The sequence below is a fragment of the Macrobrachium rosenbergii genome, chromosome 6, assembly GCF_040412425.1.
Source record: "Macrobrachium rosenbergii isolate ZJJX-2024 chromosome 6, ASM4041242v1, whole genome shotgun sequence".
In the NCBI taxonomy this organism is placed as follows: Eukaryota; Metazoa; Arthropoda; class Malacostraca; order Decapoda; family Palaemonidae; genus Macrobrachium; species Macrobrachium rosenbergii.
Window position 1 is genome coordinate 2,757,267 of NC_089746.1, and position 6,000 is coordinate 2,763,266.

The 6,000-nt window shown below is 38.6% G+C and overlaps 1 protein-coding gene across 1 annotated transcript in view; it reads left to right on the top strand.

Moving 5' to 3' along the window:
* The window catches only part of LOC136839115 (uncharacterized), a 42,020-nt gene extending 36,326 nt beyond the window's left edge, over positions 1-5,694 (top strand). The window contains exon 3 of the transcript XR_010853210.1: positions 5,445-5,694. The gene's annotated coding sequence lies outside the window, so the exon portion shown is untranslated. The remainder of the gene's footprint in view (positions 1-5,444) is intronic.
* Positions 5,695-6,000: the final 306 nt, after the last annotated feature.

Genomic DNA, 6,000 nt, shown 5'->3' on the forward strand with positions numbered 1-6,000 from the left:
GGTGCCAATACATACCTAACAGAGGCACCAATAACGGAAAATCGGCACTTTTCGGCGCTGATAAGCCCGAAAATCACCGAAAAAGCGCTGGTTAGTGGCAATTTTCGGTTAACATCACACCCCCAGAACAGAACCCCCGCCGATAACCGAGGACTGCCTGTATATAAAAATGACATTTTTATGATAAAATAAAGTTTTATATATACTTACCAAATAATTACATGATAGGAGCCTGCCCTCCTCCCCTTGCATGCGCATTAGAGCATGAAATGAATTGTTCCTCTAAGTCCCGGATAGTGGGCGGGGCCCTGTCACCTACACACAAACGATAGAAGTGCTGCTGTGCGAATTTTGAATTTTTAAGCTGCCGTAGGTTAGGGACCAATAGCTATGTAATTAATTGGTAATCATAAAACTTTATTTTATCATGAAAATATCCTTTTCCTTTGGAATAGTGTTTCCGTATGGTATTACTGTTTCATGTTGAAATATGAATTTTGTTTTCTCCATAGGGCATCCCCCCCCTAATGTGAGTCTCTGGTTTGTATTCTTAGATTGTGTGCTCTTATATCTTTACATGTCTCTTGGTTCCTTTCTAAATATCAGTGTATGGAAAGTTCTCTTGAGAGATTTTTCATTATAATGAGGATTTTAATTATCTTTAGTACATAGTTTTAAGTTTTCTATAGAGTGTTTTCCTAGTAATATTCCCTGTTTCATGTTCAAATAAAATTTTTTTTTTGTTTCCAGTGTCCTTCCAGGCATGTATCCAATGTTTTTTATATTCTCGGATTGAGTGCACTAATTTCTCTGGGTGCCCTAATTAATTTTCAATATAGAGAAAGTGCTCATAAGGGATTTTTTTATAGTGGGATTTTTTTATTTTTAATATTGAGGGTGTTTTGTGTGAGATTCGTTTTTATCTTTATTGATCAGGAATATCTACTTTTTATTAATAAGCCTCCACCTCACCGGGTTTCATCAATACCATTCATTATATGCGTGAACCCTATTTGAGCAAATCTTGTTACACACTAATAAAGATTTTTTAAATGAACCTTTCCTCTCCATTGTATACTGTATAGCTTTTACTTGTGTGCCAGCAGTAGCTTGACAGATTGAAACATAAAAACGAGAACACTCGGTTTTGTATGAATATCCATCTTCTATCCATTTACTTTCCCCACCCCCCATCATGGGACCAATAGGTACAAACACTTGTAGCTGATCAGTCTACTAATGTCTTTGGTTTCAGTAGGTGGTTGACAGATTGTTAATGTACTCGGTTTTCTGTTGGCTTGTTTTTGGATGTTCTTTGGTTTTTTGAATACAGTACATGTTCATTTAGTAAGAGTTGACATAGTGGGCATTATTCCAGTTTTTTTAACTCTCATGGTATGTTTTTGCTAAGGGAAAGGTTAGGATTGGAGAACTATATGAATCATAGTTGAATCAAGTGCGGTAATTGAACATGAATTGAGAGAGCTTGTTAGTTTGTAGAAACAATTACTGTATAGAGGATAATACTTGTAAGACTTGAGTTAAAGGGATGCATGTCTTATCAGCTTCCCCATGTAGTAACTAGTTAGGTCCTCTGCTGCTTCTCTTTGATCTCTTACTCCAAATGAGCTTCCCATCGATTCAGGGCATTAGATTTGATAGGATGGAGTAATTTTTTATGTTCACTTGGCATAAGTTTTGCGGGATATTCTTGTTATCATTATTAGTTGGAGGAAGGGTCAGCGACCCCACTATTTTCTTGCCTTGTCCTTGGCACATCCTGTTTTACACCTTCCTGGCTTGGAGTAATGGGGAACCAGGACATGTCAGAAAGCAGTGTGGATCTGTGCCTGTTGTCTCTTTCCTCTGTTCGGTCTGGTGTCGGTGGCTCTAATGATGTGAGCAGCGTCAAGACCAGCGTTAGTGGCGTCAAGACCTTCCTTAGTGGCGCCAATTTCAGAATTACCAGCGCCAAGTCCAGCATTATTGGTGCCAGTGCCAGTTCTAGCTCTAGAATTCATTCTCCGATAGGATCGCTCAGGTAAGAATAAGAGGAGTCTCCTGACATTTTTTCTTCTTTAATTTTACCGTAATGGATCGGCTTGGCAGCAGTGATGCTTTGACTCTTCCTGGAAGTATTTAAGCGAGTTTCAGCTACTTCCTCTAGGTAGTAAGCATTGATTAAAGCTACCTTGTCGAGGAAAGTTACCTTTTGCTTTGATGAGTTTCACTTCAATCCCCGGAAGCTAAGGATCTTTCATAGTTTAAGATTAGTATAAGTATCAGTTAGATTCTAGTGAGAAGCCTAGACTGTCTTCAGCTTTTCCGTGTATTGTGGCTTTTTTCGACCAGGGTGTAAGTCATGGTCCCACATTAAGGGGTTTCCAGTAGCGATATCTCTATAAACAACATGGTTAGGTTTCTGTTGTTTCTCAAGCATGAGGAAACTTCTTGGTGGCAGCCTTTTAAGGCTAAAGGGCCAGTTGGCTTTGGCTATAGGCTTGTCTGAGGACAAAGACAACCAGATGTTTTTCAAGGTGTTGAGGTGGAGTTTCCCAAGTCTCTGCTACATATTTGGAATCTCCGTGTGGTTCTTCAATTCATTATTTTGTCGCCCTGTGAACTGTTTAGTCCTTGTAAAGAAGTTTCTATGGAATCTTCACAGTAGCCTTAGACACAGCTAAAGAGTGAGGGAGCCTCAATCGTATTCAGATAAGGTAGGCTTTGCTAAAGACTAGGCAATTATTTTTGCCTTATTTTGGGCTAAGTACAGTTTTGGTCTAGGCCCTTTACAACAGTATCTTTACCTAGCCAGGATTCACTAGGGCTTGAGGAACTTGACCCCTTGGGGTCCAGCACTGACTTTAAGAATTGTTGGAATTGCACTAAAAGGATTAAACCTGATGTAAAGATTCTGTATACAGTATGATTCAGAAACCAGAGCCTCTGAAGAGTAGGAATGTAATGTCTTTTTCATTAGGTCCTGGTTAAGGACTTTCATGCTAATTTCTATCTGTAGTGGAAAGTAAGCCACTTGACATGTGAGCAATGGCTACAACGTTTAAATTTGGAAAGATCTTATCCTTGGTTCAGATATTGAAGTCACTCAGTGGCAGAGTAATCTTGTATTTGCTTTGGTTTATCTTTGTGGTGTGGAGATTTATGTGATTATATTGCAGAGCATTAACTCCTCTGGTTTGTGCAGGGGATATTATGTCCTGAGTCAATAGGTAGCCTTTTTTGGCCTACTGTTTTTAAACCTGGTTGTAGTTTTTGGGATGCTTGGAGGTACTCAGTGTTGAGTATTAGAAGTATACCTTTTTGTACATATATACTTGTTAGTCATCCATTGTTGGCTCTGCAGGGTTTTGTCACAGTAACCCTACCCCTCATTCTGTTGAAGGGGGTTACCCTCCAAAGAGACCTCATTTATCTTCATGATGAGGATCTTGTACCTGAGTGACAATCCTCCTAAGGTGGCAATAATAGCCAATGGATTGAATTTACTGGGTAAATAAACACTGTTTTGTACAAAATCTTTTGTTACTAAGCAGCCTTTAAAGGGTTGGCTGATTCCCCCTTGCCCACCTCCTTTTTCAAACATGGGAATTAGCTATAAAATGGAAAGGTAATGTTCATTTAAAAAATACAAATACTTGATTGTTCCTACACAAATACAAACCTTTGGTCTACATAGAATTCTGCTTGCGAATGTTAACCTTCAAATAAGGTCATTAGGTACCAACGGTAGAAGGGAAGCCCCACCCACTCGTCAGTCTGCACTCCACTTTGCTTTCAGTCGCCATCATGTGAAGACGTCTCTGCGTTTCTCTGCCCAACTGCCATTTGCTTTCCTTTTGTTGTTTTTTCTGTGCTATTTGATTATGTGTGAATGTTTGCTTATATTTTCATAATGCAAACCCCTTCATAAGAGACATCCTCTGACTTAACACCAGACCTAAAAATGTTGGTAAGTTTGTCATGATCTCAGTCAATATTTTTGATGAGATCCTGATACATCTCTCCAGGTCGAGTCCGTAACAGTTCTCGGTCGGACTCTTTGACTTGATGACCGAGGTGGGTTATAAGAGCTGTTGCTTTAGCCTCCATCTTGACTGTGCTAATTGGGGAATCAAAATACTAAGAAAGGGTTAAATTTTACAATCTCAATTAATCAGCTTTCGAATTTATGTTACATTATGTTAAATTAGACGCATCAAACTATTGAGGAAAATGCCTTGTACCTTCTCGTTGAGGTGTACTTTGTCACTTGCTTTACCATAGCGGTACAAGGTTGCATTCATGGATACTTGTCTGACACCATAATTCTTATGCCTATTGCAATATTTACAAATTACAAATTTGGGCATTCAAGTTATGCACTCGGGAGTTATAAATCTGTTATTATGTTAAAACAATTACATGCTGGGTAATCTCACAATTCGGCACTGCAGATCGCCAGTGTTCGAGTTAAAGGCCTTACTCTCTCAGCTAAGTACTCAATTTTATCCCAAACGGTTTTGGGCTCGTCCACTGCTAAATCGTTACCCCTGATGTACAAGACAACAAAATCATATGTATGTGTCCAGAATTCCACATTACAGTACTGTACTGTCAAAATGTGTGGTGAGGCCACCTGGTTTCCTGAAGATCTCTGCAACTCCTTCCATAACCGGCAAGACAGGAGGCAGCTGGGAATGTCTAGTTAATGCCACCTGGAATGGCATAGCCTGACCACGTGCATCCTGGATCGTTACCTGAGTATCCGTTGTCGAAGGACCAAATGTCAAGAACTTTGCTTCGACAATAGCTCAGCTTACACTGATTCACACCTGTTGTTCTGGGCAGGGATACTCAGTCATTAGAAAATGGCTTCGAACCAGGCAAACAAAGTGGTGGCAACACTAAACATGAGTGGATTTTCTAATTTTAATTATTAAAAATAATCTATAGTACAAAAAATATGCCCAAACTAAGTAATATTATGTTAATATGAAAAATATAGGCAAATTTACAATAACTTGACATTAATTCAAACTATAGCTTGGTTTTTGAAAAATATAGGCAAATTTACAATAACTTGACATTATTTCAAACTATAGCTTGGTTTACAAGGAAATTTATTGACAACGAAGTCATCAAGCAAGATATGAGAATGCATAAAAGTAAATAAATCACAACAGTCACAGACGAGGATATACACTGAGACATTTAGCGCTTTCATTTTACAATGAAGTAACGTAGGCTTTGGATACCGATAACTTACGTTAAGTTTGCTAGCATACGAACTGAACAAAGAACAAAAGATGAATTCTAGAACACGTGGGGGCTGAAGTCAAGGCGCAAAAGTTACATTAAGTTCCTACAAAATCACTGAAATCGCAATTTAATTGAGCCTACGTTTTATCCATCGGGTTCACTAATGTTGTGTTATTTTGTTACAGGTTGCAAATCAATACAAAGGCCGAGATGGGCATCTATTAAATTGGATCAGAAACACTATAATTATCTAAGGCCTCATGGCCGATCTATGACACACACAAGAACACGTCTGACCTACACGAAGTCTAGAAGATGAGAGAGTGAACGATGCATCGCTTGGCTTCACCAGTTTCTTAGTTTCATAACTCTAATTTATTAAACAAGCAAGGTATAGTGTATTCCTCAACAATAAAAGACATGCAATAAAGGAAATAGTAATATCATTTTGAATCAGAACCATCACGAAAGTCATTACTCTCGCCTGTTATTCCTACTGATCTGTAAACCTGCCTACATGGAAGGTTTGGTAGGCAACATCCCTGCGGGGAATATTTTGTTGACACAACTTCTGAATAAAAAGGCACACCGATTTTTTCCAAGAGTAATAAAGCTTGAATGAGATACTCATTGAATATTTGTAAAACTAAATGAACATTTTGTTTCTCAAGGTGGAGGGGGATAAGACTTTTAATGGCAGTTTATATGTGTTTCAAGAGTAAACCATCTTCTGTCTCTTGA